The sequence below is a fragment of the Tinamus guttatus genome, unplaced genomic scaffold, assembly GCF_059628265.1.
Source record: "Tinamus guttatus ecotype Peru unplaced genomic scaffold, ASM5962826v1 Tinamus_guttatus_pri_ptg000497l, whole genome shotgun sequence".
In the NCBI taxonomy this organism is placed as follows: Eukaryota; Metazoa; Chordata; class Aves; order Tinamiformes; family Tinamidae; genus Tinamus; species Tinamus guttatus.
In genome coordinates, this window is record NW_028289031.1 from 1,776,536 (window position 1) to 1,797,954 (window position 21,419).

Consider the following 21,419-nt stretch of genomic DNA (forward strand, 5'->3'; position numbering starts at 1 on the left):
TCTCTCTCTCTCTCTTTTTTTTTTTTTTTTTTTTTTTTAGTGTATATGAAGTGTTTCGCTGTTGCATTCACCAGCTCTTTCAATGGCAGGATTTAAATGTGGATAGGGAGTTATAATTTAGGATTTGTGTCCGTGTTAATTGGAATAGCCACTTAATAGCATGAATTCACACCAGGTTTTTAAGTTGCCTTCTGGATAAAATTCATTTATTTTACTCATTAAAAATTGTTCTATTTTCTTTAACTGGAAATCCAGTCTGTGCTGTGAAAAGCAAAATGGGTTCATTCTGTTTTACATCTAATCAGTCATGGAGTCCCAACAGACCATATTATATTCCAGCTTACACTTGGATAACTACTCTGTCTTGAAATCATATTTTCTTTACATCTGGGGTATATCTCACTGAAGGCTGACCAGGCTGTGCAGTGTGTAATGGAAAGTATGCATGAGTTGGGAGAGTCTTTTACTGCTCCTGACAATGTGAGAATGAGGAGGTGCTTTTTTTTTGTTTTTGAAAGCTTGGGTTGAGAGCTAATGAATAGCATTTTTTGTTTTCAACTTGTAAGCTGAGTCTTGTAAGGAAGTCTGAGTCAGTTATGAAATAAGAATATCACCTGATTATGTTAGCATTCAAGTTATCCCTCAAAATAGTGTTGCATTTTTAAAGCTTTTACCTAGTATGCAGCAAAGTTAGGGCAGTTGCATGAAATATTAGCGATGTGAAAGGATGCCAAAAAAGAAAAAAACAAAAGCAGCAACAACAAAAAAATCCTTGCGTAAGTTAAAGGAACTTGTAATTTTTATACAAACTTTCATGAGTGTGTTGTTATCAGATAAGTTATTTTACATGCTGTAGGAGATGAGATGTATATCTGAGAGTGAATTCTATAAGCTTTTTTATAATAAAAATGAAATGTAATTGAAAGCTATTGTAGCTGTATCTCTCAGGCTTGATAGCAATAGGTGCTTTGTTGGGCTTCTTTATTAGAATAGACAGCTGAACTATCCATGAGAAGTAACTGCATCAAAGCAGCAGAATATTCCCCCATGTGTTACAGACTGCTGGGAATTAGGGTAGGACCTCCCGAGAGACTGTATCTTCCCCTTTAAATGAAGATAATTTAATTGCATGTGTAAGAAGAGGAAATGCATGTGATACAGGTGTTACTTATAAATAATATGTGTTGTTTGGAATAAAATGAAGAAAAATAAGCATATTGCAATGAAAAAAATGGCACAGTTTGCCTGTCCATGAAGGTTATGATGTTATGCTAGCAAACAAGGCAGTCGTCAGTGGTGCTGTATGAAATCTGAAAGGTTAACTTGCTAGTTATGCTGACTACCTAATCTACTAGTAGTTAATCAAGCACAGGTCTGAAACTTTAGCGTTGCATTTTTTTTCAATTTAATATTTGATTTAGAAAGAGGAAAGTTTGCAGAGCTAATGAAATAACTAATCTAAGTTGCAGGGTTTTTTTTACTATACTTGTATTTTAGCACTATAGATGAAGCAAAACTCTGAAGAATGCTGGCTCCAAATTTTTAAAGTATTCTTCATAGAAAGATGTTTTAGGAATATAAAGCTTTCCAAGTAAAATAAAAAAAATAAGGAAAAATTTTAAGAAAAGACACATGTTTCAAATTTAGCATAAGTCATTCTTTCTGTAAAATATAACCATAATTTGGAAACAAGTATTTCTTTTCCTCTGAGAACTGAAAAACTCCTCTTTCTCTATACAATGTGAATTAATATAAACAAGTGAATGTATGTGGATATAGCATCATTACCAAATGATTAAACCAACTAGGGATGATTGCTTCTATTTTGATATAGATATTCTTGTATATTATGTTGATTTCCAGCTATATTATTGTTTGTAATTGCATTTCTTGTGAATTTAGTTCTCTCTTCACCCACCATAATCTTGTTTGAATGTATGGGGAAAAATTCTAACTAAGAATAGCTAGATTAAAAAAAATCTTTTGAGTTAAAAAAAAAGCATTGAAACTGCAGTATGTGATTAAATTGTGTAGCATGATTTTTCTACATAATATTGGTTTTACTCATGTGAATTTGGTGATTTTTGGATAGTGTGTCATGGTTATATGTCTCTTCAAATGTTTAGGAATTTCGCAGATCTTTTTCCTGAGATGTTGCTGCTGAAGTATTAACACAGACAGCACTACTGACTGAAGAACAACCACCTCAGGTAAGACACCAGGTCTGGGCCATTCAGTATAGTTGTTCCTTAACATTGTTTTGGTTGATTTCCAGCAGTAGGAGTTTTCAATGTTACAACATCAAAATTCACTAAATATGAAATTTAAAAGTCTTTTCTACATGAACATTTACTTTCAGGTTTCTGTAAACAACCATTGAAACAAGTTATGGGCGGTCTTCCTTTCCTTCACCTTCTCCCATGGTTTGGTAGCTCTGACAATAGATGACGTAGCAATTTAAATTTGGATTTGATGATCAAAACATTTCTAAAATAAGGTCTGCAATTTCTAATATTTTTCACTAAGCTACCTGCTCCAGCAGAAATTAGTTTTTCTACTTTAATATATACCAGATTAGTGCATCTATTCTGCAAGGCTTTGCTTCTCTATTGCTTGTTTGGCCTGCTAAAACTTTTTAATGGACTTTCCTCCTACCTACTTTTCCCCTTCTTATCAGCAAATACTTTGATATGTGTCTGCATTTGTAGTGAATCCCAGACTACTTGTCTGCAGAGATGCTTGACTCTTCTGTGAATTCTCTTCTTTCTCTGGTGATTTGATTTCATTCACTTGGGTTTGCACTTGGGTCCCTAGTGCCTAGGACTAGACACAGGTTTCTGCAGCTTCTGCACATGTCCTTGTTGTCAGATGGAGACCTTGTAACACTTACTTACTCTTCTAAATGAATCCACTGCTGTAAAAGATCTGCTTCCCCAAAGCACCAGTGGATTTGGTACAAGAATAGAAAAGAGAATGTGTGCCAACACCGTTTCTTCATACAAAGCAGCAAACTCTCTTCCTCAGTCTTTTCAGTGGAAAACCCACACTGAGCCCAGTGTGTGCTCTATTCCACAGCTTGCATAAACACAGCAAATGCAACAAAACATGGATATTAGATGGGTCCAATGGACAAGGTAAAACCAATACCATAATTTTAGAATGTACAGTAAAATCCCATCTCAGAATGACTGATTGCTGATGCCTAGGGCAGAGAGCCAAGCAAGCAAGCATGTCTGCCTGCTGACCCAACCTTTTGTGGTCTGTTCATGAGGGACCACTGAGCCACTAGTAGCCTCTTATTTCACAATGCTCTCAGGCACTTTTTCTCATCTGCGATCATGTTCTTTTGAACCAATGTGAATTTTTAGCTTCTGTAACATACTGCTGTGCAGGATTCCCTGAGTAAATGGCATGTGGAGTGAGGAAGGAAGCACTTCCCGAAGTTCGTTTTGAACCTTCTACTTGCTTAATCTCATTTAATAATCTGGGGACTAGGATCAAGCATGGGAAGAGTCAGGAGCTGCACAGTTTCCTTTCTGTTCCGGTGGGAATCATGGAAAAAGATGACAAAGTGGTAAATTTTAAAGGAAGCATTTCTTCAATAGCTGGGCTATAACTTCCCTGAAGTAAAATGAAACTGGAAGATTCTTTGGTTCTCTGATGGCTGCTGCTTCCATAATGTATACTCTGGTAGCTGCAGAGCTGCAAGCTCTGTATTGTCTGCTTTTCTTATTTTGCCTCATTTTCTTTCTGTGTCTGTATATGTGTATGTATTTTATATATATATGTATATATATTTTTTTCTTTTTTATAATTGATCACTTTTCTGAGAGGGGAGAACAGTAGGTTCAGGAGGTTGTGTGGCCTCTGCATTCTGTTACCCTTGAGTTTCAGAAAGGAAAAAGAGGGTGCTGTGCTTCCTTGGCTGCATTTTTTTTTTTTTTTTCCTTCCTGATAGAATTCAAGGTTTTGTGGAAAAAAGCTATCATAAGTTAAAATATCATGGGGATATATACTCAGTGGATGGAGACTCCCAGCAATACGTTAAAGCACACAACCATTAATCAGAATTGCAGCTTATCTTAGCCTCCCACCCAGGTGTTGTTTTACATTTATAACCTCACTTTTAGGTTCACGGATATCTTACGTGGGTTAAAAATAATTACTTGGAAAATGTGTTTGCTGCAAGATCATTGTATTGAGGACCTTACTACTTGTATTCCAACTAATATATGTCAAGGATATGGGAGGAAGTGTGAATACTGCATAAATTTGTCTGACTAGGTTAGATGGTGTGTCACAGAAAAATACTGTACTGCATATATAATATTAACTATTGAAGTAGGATGCTGAACTGGAAAAGGCTATGGCTGTGCAGAAAGTGATCTTCTTTGAAAAGATAAAAATATGACACTTAGTGTGTTAAGTACGGAATATGAAGTACTATAGTTTTAACGAGTAATGGTTTTTAAAATTCTGGGAAAAATGAACAAAACTGAAATCTTACCTAAGACCTGATAGACAGTCAGAAGAGAATAATTTAAAATTAAATTGATTCTGCATGTTAGGAAAGGATAGCTAGAAAACAGGATTCGTGTAGCTGGATAAAAGTTGGGTTTGTTTATTTTTGTTTTCCCTTTTTGGTTTCTCTCAATCACAGTGGAGATGCTGGGCTTGTTATCTGATCCTGAATTTCTGAGCCGACTTAATTTTGTATAGGTATTTCCATTCTATCTGCCCTCATATCCCCTTCCATGCCTACATTATTGGGTAGAAAAGAATAAGACAGCCTTTATTAAGGGTTTCCTCCATGTGCAGGGCCTTCTGTTGAATCTTTGTGGGACAGAAAGCAAATGGGACACAGCATATAATTTAAGTCTTTCACAGCTGAAGATAAAGGCCTTGAATTTGGCTCATGGAGAAGTATATAAAAGACTGCAAAAGCAACTCCCTCACCTAATATTTTTGGGTCTCCTGCTTCTGACAACCCCAGAAAGTGGGCAAAGTTTTGCTTCTTTTCTGGTAGGGTGGTAGACACTGAACTTGCCATAGCATGGTATAACCAGCTATTTAATAAGGAAAGAATGAAAATGAAGATCCTTGACAATGCAAGAATGTGTCACTAAAGTGTTTTCTTATTTCTTTAAGTCTTAAAGGGAAGAAGAAGGGAAAAATAAGAGAAAACTCTCTTCTGTGCTTGCCTGCACAGGCGGGAGTGGATGAGAAAACTGTTATTAAAGTTTCAAAGTGGAGAAAGTGAGCTGGCCAATTTGGTTAGGCGAAAGAGAATAAAGTTTATCCACAGATCATCTGCGTGCATATGAATTGGATTATTTCTTGCCAGAGACTTGTATAAAATTGAGAAGGAGAAAAAAAAATAAAAAATAAAAAGAGCAATTCTTCTCTAGCAGGATATAACTAGGCTGTAAACTTTGGCAGGACTCTAACATCTCAATGTTTCTTGAAACTCTGACAATATTTTTGTAGAACTGTGATTCTGGAACTGGAATACATGACATTTCTTTCTATATCCTCCTTCATGCTAATTAGGTGAAACAGTAAGTTTTATATTTGTCCAGAAAGAGGTCAAAGCAAATAAGAAATCTGAGAATAGGGGAGCTGAACAAGGGTAAGCAATGAGCCAATTTTTCAAACTGGCAACGACATACCAAGAGCTTGGAAAAAGTACACTTGCAAGCTTCCTTTATTATTATAACCTCTTGAACAGAATAATCCAGTCCAAATAGCTATAAACGCTTTCCAATAGAGGAGTTTATGACCTATTTTCTGGCTAAAGTGCTCACGGTATCGCATCGTATGGAAGGAACTTAAATGAAGATGCTGGTGGCAGTGCCTCTGGAGCACCATGTTAGAAATTGGTTCACTTAGGCATTGCTGCTGTTGGCAAATACTTGCTAAGTGGAATTAAGTGAAGTCAACTTCAGATGGTTTTGCGGGAGACTTAGTCATTTAAGTGCCTGGGTTGGCAAGCAGAATTTTCATAGGACATCTGAATTTTATTTTTATTTTTTTTTAATGGAGCACTGTTTGGAAAAATAATTGTTTTAGCAGTTATTTCAACAGGAACACAGCAATTATAGGATGCCTTTCTAGATCTTGTGTTTCTCTAAGGCAGTGAAGGGAAAAGGTGGATTTAGTATCTGTTGACAGCTACAAATTGGTTCTAAGGAGAGATGGGTAAAACTTTGTGATTAGGGTTTTCCATGGACTAATTCCATGGTTCTTATTTCAGGCCTGATCTCCTGGTCAGTAAAGGGTATCCGTGCCTTTGTGAGCAGGTTGGGACTGATTCTGTAAGGCCTACAGGTAGGTCACATAGCCAAGAAGAGTCTGAATGTCTTTGAAAGAGGTTAAATATATATGAGCATAGCAATAGTTATAGTTAAAATTCTTGGAGTGTTTCAGTTCTAATTCTTTTATTATTCCAGTTGCTTATAACTCCCTGAAATGCTTGTGTCTCAAGTTGAAATTTTCCAGACTTGATCTTGGCCTAACAGTGACCTTTCTTTCCTTTGCTCCTTTGTTTCTCTTTTCTCTGTGGTATTGAGTGAATATAGCTTGGGTGTTTTATTTTTAATGAGAAGAAAATAGTAGAAAAATGCACTTCAGCTACTACTTTTAAAAGTCTTGAGACTGAGCAGTTCAAGTGGTACAACTGTTTGAGAACCATTGAAAATCATCAGAAGTGCCTCTTGGATATGATCAGAATCTGTGAGACGGGGCACTCAGAGGACTATTAACTTTAGCTCTTAAAATTTAACTTACTCTCCATCATGCACATGCTTTATGCTACCACACAGGTATCACATGCAGGTTCTTTTGGCACACTCAGTGACAATTACGTCAAGTTGAAAAGAAGCACTAGCCCTGGGAGCAGAAGCTGCCTAGATCCGTTTTTCATTGGCAGACTTGATCCTTCTGAGATATGGGTTCCATAATTCAAGAACAGCCCAACTTAGTTAGCAAATGCACCTGTAAGTGCAATCCTTTGGGGTGTTCTTTCTGTCCCAAAACCAGGGCTTAATTTGAGTTGAAAATGTGCAGGCTTTGAGAAACTGTTCTCTGAAGAAGGGTACTTAAAACAGAATTCAATTTTGAAATAATCTTTTTGACCAATTATACTCAAGCTGAAGGATACAGTAATTTAGAAAAGAATTAGGCTTTATTACGGAAAGGAAGAGGATTTTCACCTGGGATGGAAAGGGTGGAAGTATGTCAAGTGTTTTACTTAAATAATGTTAACGTGTCTATTAATTTATTAACTTATGCGGAGAATGCTGGTGGTGGTGCTGATAAACAGCAAATTGTGGGTTTTTACTTCTTTGCTTCTAAGATATATAAAAGTGAATGTCATCTCTTAGCCTAAATATGCTCTTTACATTAAAGATATTAATTTTTGCAAAGAATGATTGAATGTGATGAAGTCTATAAACACTTAAAGAAATTATTATTATTATTAATAGTAATATTTTCTTCAGGTCTAGAAATGGCTCTTTTTTTCTTATGGTCTTTTCTGTTCTATGGGAACTTGTTAAGAGTGTATTCATGATTCTTCTGTTTTTATTGGTGAATGGCAGTACTATTCCCTTGGTGAATATGTGTGTGACAAATCTGCAGGATAGGAGGGCACAAAGGGTGAGAACAGATTTACCAGCCGGCCTCATAGAGCTATACACCCCCCACTCATGCACTTTTTTTGTGCTCTTTAACTTACGACTTTGACTGACTTTCTTTAACTCTGAGCCCCATGCAGATTCCTTTTCAGTCTTGAAGAGGACTATAGCAGCTCTCCTAGTTGCCTGTTGTAAACTTCCTTTGATCCCTGCAAGACCATCCTTTCTGTGAGCGTCTGGGAGTGCTGCTTCAGCACGGCTTCAGCAGCACTTGGAGCTGCTAGGTAAAAGCAAGATGGCCAAGGCATAATATATAGTTTTCTTAACCCATTTAGGTCTTATTTTGATTTTTCTTTTCTTCCCTCTGCCCCCTCTTGCACGTCTTGCCAGTCCAGTCTGCTAGTCTGCTTGTCCTTTTTTTTTTTTTTTTTTTTTTTTTTTTTTTTTTTTGTTAGTGTTAATTTACGCCCTCCTCCTCCTTTTTTCTGCCTCCAAAGGTGATGTCTGAGTTTATTTCCTAAGGATGACTCATGAGCCGGAAATGAGGGCATGCTATTAAAGTTAATAGGCCTTCCTGGGGACCATATTTGTAGCAATAAAACTTAAAATAAAACAAAATGAATTTTATTTTTCACTGTATTGTGTTGTTTCATTTGAAAGATGTCTATTGAAATAGAGTATTTCACACTAAAAACTATAACCTGTAAATTAGCTGCATTTCTTATGTAAAATTAATCTAAAGTTTAGTCCCTGGGCAGCACTGAGATAGCTAATACTGAGTCACTGCTGATGCTCAGTGACTCTAAATTCTTGATGGAGTGAGAATGGTTTTCAAATGCATGTCCCAATGATCAGTCTAGACGGCTTCTGCCTGCTGCTCTGCTGGAGTAAGCAGATGCCTGGAGCAAACAGGGGTGTATTTGCTGAATGTTGAAGCAGTTTATCTCAGGGTCTGCAGGTTGCACAACAGAACCTGAAGAAAAAGACATGTTGACCTAAAGGAAAATGAACAAACTTGTTTTAGAAATGCCTAATCCCTTTATTACCTAATTTCTGTGGTTTCCTCGTGGTTAACTTTTCCAAACCTTTAATAGTCTAGTGGAGGAAAGGGCAAGAGATACCACTGTATTGTTTTCCTTATGTGGTTACATCGCGCATATACAAAAACAATCAAAAGCGCCCCTCCAAAATACTTAAATTCAAAGAGCAGGAGAGGAGAGGTATCTTGTCCTGCTCTTCTCAGAATAATGACCAAATTCTGGCAAGGTGCTAAATAAGAGTAGGAGACTGACTAATTATATGTGTTCACAAAATAGTAATGAATCTTGTATAATCCGTGTTGAGGATAAGTCCGTGTATATGAATTTATTCTCATCTGTGTTCCTGCGCTAGCAGTTCTTTGTATATTGAATAAGCGCAGCTCGAGAATTTATGGGCTGGTCATTAAGTAGGCAAGTACCATCAAAACCACTTCTGCCTCCTGCCTAACAACATTAATCCAAACATGTCTGCTCCACAGCAAGGTGAAACACGACAAAACAAATCTTAAACTTGTGTTGAGCTGCTACAAAAAAAAAAAAAAAAAAAAAAAAAACTTTCTAAAACCATTTTTGAACAAAGTTGCTCTGTGTTGCCAATTTGTATCTGGAGGGCAGGAGGGCCTGTAACTTTTACTTTGCCCCTGGGAATCTGTTCCCCAGGTGCGGAGCCCTTCAGGCCTCTCGCTGACAGAGCAGCAAACTTTGTAACCAACTCAAGCAAATGTGTTGAGCACAGTTTTGGAGTCTGCTTTCCAGGGAAATCCATGTCTGTGAAGTTTTAGGTAAAATCCAGTGACCAAAATCTCTTCAAAGAGGGCAAACTTCTTTTTGTAAAAAGATTATGGTGGGGATGTGTGTAGAGAAAATGTGTTGTGTGTTGTCATTTTTGGAACTTTAAGGGTGTTAGGATGACTCGTTCTCATTAACTCAAAAATTTAAACTTGTTTTGGGACGCTTGCAAGCAAAAGCTTGAAGTGGCCTCTTGGTCACAAGAAGCACCTAGGCCCCTGTGTGGGGAGAGGCTGAGCTCCTGCAGAAATGCCAGTGTTTTGTAAGGAAGCAGAGAGGACTGTAACTTGTTTCTGTGGTGAAGATCTACACGGCTCAGTTGCTCTGTGCCTTTGTAAAAAGGCAACAGCCCATCCACTACCTCAAACAGGAGGAGACAGACCCAGGGAGTCTGGGGGCACAAACGAGCTAGCATGAGGGCAGCCCTGGGGAAATCTGTCCTCTGGGAAGCGGGAAGATGCAGTTTTGCTGGGGCCAAAGCAGCTGTGAGTGCCTGGTCTGTAGGTCTGCGCTGCCCGAGGGGCACGGCGGTCGCTTGGGCGCTCTTAGCTCGCGGTGTTCACAGAGCAGAGACGCACACGGTGCTTTCCCAGGACAGAAGCGCTGCAGTAGGAGAGTCCTGTGCGCAATCCGGCCTCACTGCTCGGACCACCCGTGGGGAGGCAGATCCGCCGAGGCTTCGTTGGTGGCAGCGCTGCCTCTCTGCTGCTAGTGGGCTCAGATATGCCTGAGATTAGGCCTGTTTCAAGCAGTCTCTTTCACAGCCATACCCTTCCCCTGATCCCAATCATTAAGAGATTAGCTTCCTTGAAATATCCGCATTTGTTGGCCCCCTGGCTGGAGCAAACCACTTAGTCTACAGATGTGGGAATGCCTGAATAGCTTTTCAGTTCGAAAGAAATGCTGAGTTTCTAATATGTATAATTTATACAGTAGAAAAATCTTTCACTTGCAGAGTGCTTGCAAATGATTTTTTTTCCCCCCCTCCTCCCTGTGGTCAAAGGCACAAGCTGATAAACTGGTGAAGAAAAGGAACAATAAAAATAGGAACAGGCATCACAGGCAGAGAGCTAACTTCTTGCAGCTTCCCTAGTGTTAGCACATTGCTTCCAAACTTTTTTCATTTTTTCTTTCTTTCTTTTTTTTTTTTTCCTATGACAAAGAACTAGATCTAGATGGGTCTGGATTTCTGCAACCAGGAGACAAGCTCTCATAACAAAACCTTCATGCGACAGAGTTTTTGTGTAACTTGCTTGGCTGATTAGGGAAGTGTGTGATAACTTGAGACACTTCATGATAGGGTTAGTGCTGTTGGTTCTCACTGTTTTGTCAGTTCTTATCAAAAAATCAAGAAAAAGCTATAAACTATGCTTTTGTCAAGATTGTTCTTCTTTTGTAGAGATTCCTCTTAAACAACGCTATAGTAGGTACTGAGTGTAATGACACATTAATCTTCTGTTTATCCACAGGAAAGAAACTAAGTGTAGTTCCTTCAAGATTATTCTGTGCATTAGGATGGTAATAAGATAACTTGTTATCACATGCATTTTTTTAGAATCTTATTCTAACTGTGCTGATATTTTCCATGTAAATGATGATAGAATATGCATGAAAGTTATGTCCCTTTTCCTGTTTGTTTTTATTTTCTCCAGTTAATACACAGACATGCTTTTCTTGGTTCAAAACCTTTTTCTGTTCTAGTTTTTGTTGTACCTCTATGTATGTGAACAGTTCTGAACAAACAAAATCTAAATACATGTTAAACTATTTAAAGTTCTCATACTTTCAGAACACAAGAATTACTATTTTAAGTATGGTTAATTTTCAACTGCAAATCCTCCCACGTAATTTACTTTAGGTCTTAAGGCAGCTGTGATTGCTTTCCTTCCCCTGCAGCTGTTCCCTTTTTCTTGACAATTAGACTGACTGAAACAGTTGGTCTAGACGTTGTTGGTTTAATTCAAGGATAGCTTGTTCACTGATCTTTGAATCTTAACCATAGACATGTGTGCCTACACACATACCTACAGTATGTGATGCATACATTTAGAAATTACTCCATCATGTGGTTTAGTCTACAAGGCCAAGCAGGAGAAAGGGATTTTTCTGCAGGAAGGTCTCACCAAATACAACTCTTTAAAACTCCAGTTGCACTGAAGTTTTGCATCTGTCCATGTAGGGAGGTAAATCAGCAGTTAAACCCAGGAAAGCAAGAACTGGATTAGAGCAGTTTACATTTTTTTCTGCACTTGAAAGTCCCCTGTTCAATTTTAAAGTGGACTGGAAATTTAACACTTGAAGTAAATGGGAGCAATCTTCAAGCCTCACTGTCAGATGTGGATTCTTGAACCAAAGAATATCTGTTATCGGCTGGCTGAAAGTCACTCCAGGAGTTGGGTGATGATGATTTGGGGGGCTCTTCTGTGGGGTGGTGCTGGGCTCTGCTGCAAGAGCTGGGCTTCCAGCAGGTCTTTTGGAGAAGAAAATGCTTATTAAAGTTGCCTTTAACATAGGTGGGTGCAGCCAAGGTCAGATGTGGGTGAGAGGGATGTATGCAGTGTATCTGCAACTGGCTTTATCGGTGTGTATGTGAAGCCTCTGCAAGCTCTAGAGCTTTGCTGCTATCACTGAAATGAATTGAAATACCCCAAGGCTTTTTTTTTTTTTAAGCTTTTTTTTTTTTTTAAAAAAAATGGTAGGGAGCGGGCAGGAAGGGGAAAAAAAAGGAAAGTGTCTTTCTCTCTTGATTGTTCAAGTGTGTAATGGATATTTTTGACTAAAACATGAAAGTATACACATTAATTAAAATAGAGGCAAAAGAATTAGACAAATTTGGCAAAAATGCCTGTAAAAAAGTGTCTGGTTTAGTTGTAGATATAAAGGAAGCAGGAGCCAAAATTGCTTTCCAAGCCTTTAATTACATCTGTTTTGATTTTGGATTTGAAATGTAGGATACTGTCTTTTTTAAATACAAGCTTAATTAATGGTTAATCTGGTGATTGGAATATCCTTCCAGTAGAACCAATGTCATTTAAGTGGGATGGTTGGAAATTTCTGTTTTTATCTCAATTTATTGGTGTTTGGCAGGAACTACTGTATAGAATTACATGTTTCCAATATACACACAGTTGGTGGTGGATTATTTAAAACAATAAACTTTACATGTTCTAGATATGTAAAATGGTCATCAAATAAGATTTTTGATAGTCCTTTCTCCTGAAATACACATGATAGGACTTGGATATAGTATTTTTTCAAAGTATTCGAAAGCATTCTGCTTGTAATGAGAAAAATAAAGTGATAGAACTAATTAAATATCTTCTTTAATGATCTTTTTCCAGAAAACAAAATGACCTTGTGGACTCTCTATACTTTTTTAAACACACACTCACTCACTATCTGCCTGATAGGTGGAATGGTCACCTATATCACTACAGAGTGCATTCAAACTGCCACCAAAACAGAAGGCAAGGTCCAGGAAAGGCAGGAATTGGCAATGTTTCAAATCTGTCTGCTCAGAGAAAGGATTTCCAGTGCCATTTGAAAAATTAAAGTCACTGTATAAATCAGTCAGGTCAAATGATTTAGATATGAAGGATTTTGGAAGATTATCTAAATGAATTTCTATCACTACTGGCTACTATATTGGATGAGTTGTGAAATGAATTGTGGTCTGGTTAAGACAAGTGGGAAGAGAAGGTAATCTGTCTCCCCACCAAAAAAAAAAAAAAAAAAAAGTGTACTTAGATAACAGAATTGTGACTGATAAAATGTGTAACTCTGTAAGGGTAGAAATTGGGCCAGAAGAACTGGGAGACTTTTTTTCTTTTTTCTCTTAACTAGTGTATTGGCAGCTGAGGAGAATGCAGTTCATATAAGGTTAGATGATTTGAGAGGAGTATCTATGTAATGGTCTTATAAAAACTTATTTAAAACACAATTTTAATTGACTAGTCAATCTGAGGTGACACATTGACTGAAATGGAAAACTGATAAAAAACAAAACTAAGAAAACCTCAAACCCAAAAACAGAAGATAGTAACATATTGAGCTAGGGAGCATTATCAAGTGGGCACTGTAAAGTTTTTTAAACTAAAGTATCTTAGTACAGGAAATGTGCTGTACTGACGCACAGTGGCACGCTCCATAAGCGCTCCTTTGCTTCATAATATTTCCTTCTGCAAAGGGGGCTAATGAACTTTTCACAAATGGCTTCTGCCTTTGCTGTGAGTAGGATCTGAGGCTGCATCTTTTTAACATGGCTTTGGGTTGGCCACAGAAATGGCCATACCAGTGTTTTCAGGAACAAGCCTCTGAGGAGAGCTTTGTCCATTTAGTGTGTGCATCACATTTTCAAAACCTCCAGCAAAGCTTTTCTCAAGCAATGGTGTGATCCTGAAGATATTTAATGCAAGAACACCTGTAAGAAGCCACCATAAGAGTGCTTAGCTCTGGTCTTTTATCTTCTTCCAGGCTTTCCCCAAAATCATTAAGTTTTTTAATTAAGTCATTTTTTGTGTCTTTTCACAACAAATATGAGATTCGGAGAAGTTGAAATTATTGGCTTTTTTTTTTTTTTTTGAGTTGCTACCTTTTGGCCTTTAAAACAGGCAGATAAATAAGAAACCCTTACCAATACTTCTGACAAAATCTTGAGTACTTGGCAGTGCTGTATCTTGATGCATCATTTGTCCCCTGATGTATTTGTTAACATAGGAATGAAGCAATAAAGGGAAATTTTCAGTTTGATTTATACCTTCTCAATATAATAATAGCTGCAGGTAGAATCACTGTGCAAGGCACTACTGCTCTGTTCTGTCTCCAAAATTATTACTGAACATGTAGCTGTGTTACCAGCAGATACTGACTGCCATAGTTTCAAAAAATGGCTATTGTTCTGTTGTCTTCATTTTGTGCCCTACAAGGGAGATGTTTATTATCATTTTTGGGGGGCAAAGGAAACAAAATGTTGTGGAAAAACTGAAAAGTTGCTGTGATTTTGCTGACTCTCCTGCCTCCTGTTTTTGAGAACACTCATAAACTCTGCACAAAACCAAAATAAAAAAGTAGAAGAAACAAGTATAGTTGAGATACCAGAAGAAGCTGAAGCAATGGCTGGAATTGGGTCTACTGGTGTTTGTGGGTTTTGTTGTTTTGTTTGTTTCTAGATTTTCTTTAACTGGGAAACCAACCAAATGAAATGTTGGACACACTCTTAAATTTTTATGCTGTATTTGGGTTTACTTTTATTGGCTGATGGAGATTTAGAGACCTGGAAAATGGTTCTGTTCTTAAAGTAACCCTCTGGGAAAGGCAGAGGAGCAACAATGCCCAGATCCTTAACATATTGCCTAGTCCCCCTGAAATTCATAGCCACTGCTGCTGCATCCACCAAGAGGTCCCTCGCCAAGGCACAGCTTTGGGAAGAATATAGCATACTAAATCTGCACAGTGCTGGAGCTGCAGAGCATCCTTGTGCTGGCTGACTTGTTGTGATATCCTCAATTGACAACACTCGAACCCATGACAAGGATTTGTGTTGGAGTCTGAAGGGCTGCACGGCCAGGATCTGTGTTGTCCCCTCCTTGCACTTGTGTTAATTTTAACATGAAGTCACAATGCACCTCATGTGCTTCTTCCTTGGCCTCTTTCGTCTGTCTCTAAATCTAATGCATAATTTTCAGGGGTAGTAAATATTATTCTAGTTCTTGACCTCTGTTCATTTGGTACACTAGTAGGACTCCCCTGCTCATGCGTGTTTGTGCTTCCTGGCCCCTTTGCATAGTTGTGTAACAAGAGAATAGGATGGCCTGAGATGTGGCTACTTCTGAACAAGCAGGGTGTGGTTAAATGTATTTTAATAGGCAAGTGGTATATTAAGGGAAAAAATTCTCTGAACAGATATGGTGGTGTTTTTATAACAGTGCTGTATAGATGTGTAGATTGAAGATCAGGATCCTCTTTTGCTGCTTATTATGTATGAAGCAAAAACCACAGACTGTAGCCACAGGAGCCTAAGCTTTTGCTGGCAAATAGAGCAGATTGCTGGGTGATCTGCTAAACCTTTTTCTTCAGCAATGTGTGCTATGAATTTTCTGCATCCTTCTAATTTAAGATCCTTACTAAAGTCTTAGTCATCTCCTCCTTCCCTTCCTTCCTGCCCCCAATTAAAATAAAACCCCCTACATGACCCCCTTCAATTCTTTGAAAAGCTCGTCTGTCATTGTGGAGAAAGTATGATGTAAGGATACAGGATAACCTGATGCAAGACTGAAATATGTAATAACAGACTTGGGTACTCTTCTCACTGTTGTTTTTTAAAATTTATTTACTTTGTTTTTACCTCCTGCTGTGTTACCACTTGCTGTACAGACACACCAAACATGGGGCTTTTTAGTAAAGGAGAAGGTAAGTTATGCTTGATGTTAATATTTGTTGACTGTTCTGTACTTTTTAAATAGTATTTTTTTTTAATCATAGTATTAATACTGTTGTGGAAGCATGTGTGAAAAGAGATTCTGATCATCCAAGAAATATTAGGACATTTTTGCTTTTTTTTTTTTTTTTTTTTTTTCAATTATTAAGATTTTATGAGAGTGAAACAGAAGTTCGTGCAGCTATATAAGCTGAGTTGAGCTTTCTGGTGTTAATGATCTTTTGGGGCAAAGAAGATAAACAGGAAGAAATTGGAAATGGAAATATTCTCGCTGCATAATACAAGAAATAACCAATATCTAGTCATAATAACATATATGACAAGGCTGCTATTTTGGGCCTCTTGCGACTGTGGTGGTGTCTTGTGGTTTTGCTGATTTAGTGCATTATTTTGGAAATTCTTGCCTGTGCCTCAGCAGAGGCGAAGGGCTGCATTTGTCGGCCCTCCGAGCTACTTTACTGTCTGCTGATCTTGCTTAAACTTATTCTTTAGGATTTTGCTTAAACTTATTCTTTGAGACTGTCTGGCTTCTCCTGTATTTGCTATTGTCAAATAAAGGTTGATAGAGTCAGTCTCTAATGTCACTAGCTAGAAGGGATTGGAAAATGAGAGCTGCAAGTATTGTGGGAGCTCTAAATTTCAGGATCTGAACCCCCCGAAAGCACAGGCAAATGCTGATGGAATGGTGCAGAGGGAAACTCAGTGGCAGTTGCCCTCTTCCCTTCTCTTGTAGAGTCAAATAAAGAAGATCTCGGCTAACATTCTTGGTGTCTCTATTTCTTTCTGCAAGATGTTGCATCTCTGAGCCACGCCGTTGCAGTGTACCTCACCTTGCCAACTCGTGTTCGTAATAGTGCTGAACCCAGACGGCTGAAATGGTTAACTGCTCCTGGCGTTAGCCCTTCCCGGCCTCTGGACAGACTTCCTCTTCAGCTGGGGAAAAAACAAACAAACAAACAAACCCCCAAAGCACCCACATGACACTACCTTCATTACAGTAGTTTACAGCTCAACATAGTAAAGTGAAACCAAGCCAGCACCTCTATATTCAGGGGCAGTCAACCTGCTTTGGGGTAGACAAGCACAGGGAGGGTAGGACAAGCCCTGTGCGGGGGAGTCAACCGCTGCAAACCCTGGCACTAGCACAACAGGGACTGCCTTTGGCATCTCATCACAACACTGTGGAATTTTGAAACTCACTAGTTGTACTGAAAGGAAAAAAATACAAACAAAACATAGCAGCTCTACCTGCCTTGAAAGTCATGGAAATGCCAATGCTCTATAAATAGAAGTGTTGTATTTTTTTTTTTTTTTGCATGTCACTTCTGTATTTGCAAAAGTTTTTGCAAACAAAACACAGACTTCAGGGATGAGCAAACAAATTTGACCAAAAGTGCATGAGTACTATTTGTTTTGTTTTAGTTTTTGTCTTCCCTTGAGTTGAATGTTAGAAGATCCATGGTTTGGGAGGCTGTTGTCTTTGAGGGGTTAGGGAAGGGAGGACTCAAATTGTTGTCTTCATTCTTTCAGAAATGCTTGAATGTTGTCTCTCTGTCTATATACATTTATTTTTGATCTCTTAAGAGAAAATTTTGATCTTAATAGTTGTTCTTTCAAGCTTCCTAGTCTGGACAATCAGGAGAACTTTAAACTGCTGTCTTTAAGAGATCCTTGGTAAACTTCCAAATTCCTTATTATCTTTTAGAATATATTATTTCTAATAACTGAACAAAATATATAAATCACACAAAAGCAAAACATCCTGTTTTAAAAAAAAACATTTATTGTTGCTTATTGCAGTGCTCTTGACTTTCTTAAGAAAGATCATAGAAAATAATTATTAAGTGGTCAAACTGGCATAAGGGAAGGAAACAACTCTTTATATTTCTCATAAAAGGTGGCAGAACAGAAGATAAGTTATAGAAGTTTTATAGGTTAAATCACTACTCTAAAGATGCCGTTAACTAAGGAACGAGGGTGGAGAAAGCAGAACACTTATCTTTGTTTTGTTTGCAAGACTCATTAGATATTTCTTTTGTTATTCTTATATTTGCATTTTGCAAATCACTTCCTAGGCATGTGAAGCCTCTTTATTTGGCAGGATGAAGTGTACCTTTATAAAACAATCCTCTCTGCCTTTAAATCTATATCCTGGCTTTGTTGCATTTGGAATTTCTCATATGTTGAGTCTGCTGTGCGTTGACAAATACAGACGAGACTTGCAGCCTTTACTTGCAGCAGCTCTGTCAGTGCAGGTTGCTTGCTTATTACATATTTATCTGTTCATTTCTCTTAGAGTTCATTAATCCCTCAGCATGACACAATCCTTCCAATGAGGTGGTGCCAAATGGTACAGTAGCGCGCCAGCACAAACCTGCATGCCATTTATTTTTTCCAGAGATTAAATAAGATCATTTTCCTGCCATCTAATATTTATGTCCAGTTCAGTCAAAATATGCCAATGTTCTCTCTCTCTCTTTCTCTCTCTCTCTCTCTTTCTCTCTCCTTTTTTTCCTTCCTACAAAGAAAATATCATGGCCATTCAAAAATATTGCATGAAAAGTTGGTTCAGGCTTGATGTACTTGCTGCATGACTCTCTGCTCTGCAGCACTTTGCTTCAGAAGAGCAATGCTGAGGAAAGCAGGGGACAGGGAGGGGAAGCTCAGCCTGCAGGAGTCCAGTGGTGTTTAAGATTGAGCCACAGAGCTGCTCCAGAATTATTGCTGCCATGAACGCTTGGCCTGGCGGCATGTCAGAGCTATTAACCTTGGAATAACATACCCTTAAAGAGAATGTGCGGGGATTTGTTTGTGTGTTTTTCTTTTTTTTCTTTTAAGACAATGCCTCATGAATTTAATTTATGGGAAGAGAAAAGGCTTTAGGCTTGAAGTGTGGGGCTTCCACACTTCCGGCAGATACATATAAATAGCAAGGAATGTGAAGCATCCTGGAGAATCTCCGTGTCCTGTTCTGGCTTCTTGAAGCTTTCAAACACTCGTAGCCCCGCAGCTGGAGCAGGGCTGCCGCTGTCCTTTGCAGACATATCCTCAGCCTGCTCTGAACATCTTTAGGTCACTTAAACCTTATTGTCTTGTTTTGTAATAGTTCCAGAGTACAGATCGTTCCTGTGATTATAAGCTCTTTATTAACAGAAAGAAACAGAAAAACAAACAAAATCCCTTCTTACACTTCTTAAAATCTTATGCTTACTTGCAAGCATCTTGGACTTCAGTTTCATCCACAATTTCTTCTTGTGTTCAGAAAATGACTTGAAGAAAAAGAAATTATCACTTAAAAGGTCACCTTAGATGGTAATCTTTAATAAAGCAGAGTCTGAAATACAAGCATTTTTACCTGTCGTTGAGACCAACACGTTTTTTTAAAAAAAGTTCTGTTGCTTTCATACCTTGCTGCTTAACAAAAAGCAGCTCTTACTTTGTCTTCCTTCTCTTTCTCAATTTCCTTTTTTTCTCTGCCTTTTTTTGTTTATTCTCTCCTACACTACTGTTCTGTCATGTTGTACTTTTCCTGTTTGTTCACTAACATGGATTTTCTTTTCCATTCCATGCTCTGGACTACAGTTTCTTTTTTTTTTTTGGATATCCTTTTTCTTCCTCCTTCAGTCTTTCCTCTCCAGCCTCTTACTGTATTTGTTGATGGGTGGGTGTTTTTCTTTCTCTCTTTCTCTGTTTATGTGCTTTTCTTTCCCATACTTTTCCAAAATTCTCAATCTACTCAAAAAAAAAAGAAAAAAAAAAAAGGCAGGGGGTAGGCAGGGCAGGTAGAGGGGACCTGGAGGATACTGGTCTGTTACTTCAGGTATTTGTCAAATTTGGAATGACTGTGCATATATAAAGATTTTGACTTCTAAACTGAATGAATGCAATTGCAGAAATCCCTTTTAAGATTTCTAAATACCCAAAGTCTTAATCTCCTAGGAAGAGGTTAACAAAGGGGAATCAATATATTAGTGTCACCTGTGCTGCTAGCCAGAGTTGTTATTGTGTCAGCATTTCCATTATAAATTCTTGCTCTCAAGGGTTTATAACTCTGCCATTAAGATTCACTGCAGACTGAAACTTGGCATACAGGAACTAAGCCTGGAGCACCTTTTTTCCCTTTCTTAAAAAAAAAATAAATAAAAGCGAGAGAGAGAGAGAGGAATGTGATGAAAATCAATAGTCCATTGATTAGGAAGACTCTAATATTACAATTGGAGAAGAAAGAAATGCTTAACATTTTGTATTTTTGTCCACAGTGTGGACTAATAGCTGTGACTGTTGTGTAAGAGATGCTTGACTGGACTATGGGGGCAGAGGAAGGAGGGAAGTGAACCACCCCCTTCATAACACCTTCACACCATCCCTTGGCCTGGATTTCAGCAGGCCATTTATCATGTAGCTTTATGGCTGTGAAATAAATGCCTAGAAAATGTTTATGCTTTAAGCCAATTGAATGTAGATCATGGTGTTTTAAGAAAAATAAGAGCATTAGTGCTGAAATTAGGAGGCTATTCCAGGTTGCTGTGTGTAGGACACTGAATGGCCCAAAGCTAGTGCAGCTGAACTGAGCAGGATGAGGCTTCTCACTGCGTGGTGCCATGGGGATGGTAAGCCGAGGGCCCCTCGGCTCTTTCCGTGATCCCTGGAAGAGGCGTTTGCAGACGGTGACCTGCCCGGTGGAGGTGCTCATCTGTCTTCGCCGTGGAGATGCCTCACTTCTAGGCAGATGAAGCTGAGGCAAGTAATATCCTGCTCTTAATGAGGTAATTTAGGTCACCCAGCAACCACCCAGTGTGGGGCAAATTTCTCCTGTCTGATGGCCAGCGGGCAAGGACCTATCCACAGAGCTGGCTGTCGGAGTGCTCAGTAATTAATGGACGCCTTTTGTTGTCAGCCCTTGCAGAGGAGCCTGAATGCAAAGATGACCGATTCCTTCCTTTGAAAAGCAAGTGGCAGCGCTGAGGTTATGGCAGTATCTGGAAGTTGATCGTGTAGCTGTTGCTGAGTAAGCCAATACCTGTGCTGCTAATCTTGCCTATCTCACCAGCTCTGATTTCATTCATTAAGCAAAAAAAAAAAAAAAAAAAATGCAGACAGAAAATGTTAGAAGGAAGATATTAAGAAGAAAAAGTACTTACTGACCAAAGCACTTATCTAGATCTGTTATGGTAACTTGCCTTTAAAAATCCACTAAATATTGACTACTTAACTAATGTAGGAAGTGAAAGGGTCAAATTTTGAGACCTAACGTATGTATTCTTTGATTACAAAAGCAAAACATTGATTTGGATGGAGTCAAGGAAATAAACTGACTAGAAGAATTGCCAGTGTTTCCTAATACAGGACCAAATTCTAGTAACGGATACTCTTTTGTATAGAGGTTTGGTTGAGCTGCGACTCTGCATCTTGAGTCCATTGAGGATAACTGTCAATGAGAAGGAACCAAAGGCTCGTGGTTTGTCTTCTCATGTGTGTTATTGGAAAGGGATTTGTGGTAAGAAAAGCAAGTATTGGTCA